Raw genomic sequence first — 1,115 nt, 5'->3', positions numbered from 1 at the left:
CAGGATAGTGTTTTCTATTTCCATCCATTTGTATGCAAAATTCAAGAAGTCCTTGTTTTTTTACTGCAGAGTAGTACTCTAATATGTATATATTCCATACTTTCTTCATCCATTCTTCCATTGAAGGGCATCTAGATTGTTTCCAGGTTCTGGCTATTACAAACAATGCTGCTATGAATATAGTTGAACATATACTTTTGCTCGGTGAACATAGCGGACAATGAGGACTACTGAGAACTCAAGAACAATGGCAAGGGGGTTTTAATGCTACTGTACGTACTGGCTTTGTGGGAGCCTAGGCAGTTTGGATGCTCACCTTTCTAGACCTGGATGGAGGTGGGGGGTTCCTTGGACTTCCCACAGGGCAGGGAACCCTGATTGCTCTTTGGGCTGACAGGGATGGGGATTTGATTGGGGGAGGGGTAGGGAAGTGAGAGGTGGTGGCGGGGAAGAGACAGAAATATTTAATAAATAAATAAATTTTAAAAAAAAACACAGAGTTTTATATAACTCTGCATGTTTATTTTGGAAGTTGGAACAGAAGAGGTTTGAGCAGGGGTTCTTTCATTTTAATGTGAGTGGGTTATGCTGCTAGGTTATGCTGCAGTTGGCTTACAGGTTTCTGTAAGGCTAGAATATAAGGCCAGGCACTTCTCAGAGAACTTCACCTGAGATCCAGATTGCATTAATCCTTGAACAGTTTTATGAGGTTTCCTAATGAAGGAATGAAGGATGGGAAGGGGCTCATAGCACCAAGTGGAGAGAGGATGGGAACATAGATAATGAGCATTTCCCAGGAGCTATCATGGGCATGGGGGAAAGTCATTTGTGATTGCTTCTTTGGACCACTGTGACTTTGAAAACACTTTGTATCATTTGTTTCAATTACAGGGCTTTAAATGCCCAGACTTCATAAGAGAGGATGAAATAACAGTTATGTGATCAGTGCATGAGTGTGTTTAGTTATCAGGAGTGGGTCTTTCTGTGGTCCCTTCTAACTTTCTGTGATCATGGATATTTATGAAACAGGATATGGACACTTACAAAAAGTTAGGCAACATAGATGGTAGCATTAACTAATCTCTCTCTCTCTCTCTCTCTCTCTCTCTCTCTCT

At 41.3% G+C, this 1,115-nt stretch overlaps 1 protein-coding gene across 2 annotated transcripts in view; it reads left to right on the top strand.

Annotated features, from left to right (window-relative positions):
* The window catches only part of Pla2g4a (phospholipase A2 group IVA), a 156,754-nt gene that overhangs the window by 129,653 nt on the left and 25,986 nt on the right, over nucleotides 1-1,115 (top strand). The gene's annotated exons all lie outside the window — the stretch shown is intronic.

This window comes from Microtus ochrogaster, chromosome 6 (assembly GCF_000317375.1).
Source record: "Microtus ochrogaster isolate Prairie Vole_2 chromosome 6, MicOch1.0, whole genome shotgun sequence".
In the NCBI taxonomy this organism is placed as follows: domain Eukaryota; kingdom Metazoa; phylum Chordata; class Mammalia; order Rodentia; family Cricetidae; genus Microtus; species Microtus ochrogaster.
Note: the sequence above shows the minus strand (reverse complement) of the source record. Positions and strands in the feature narration are given on the sequence as shown.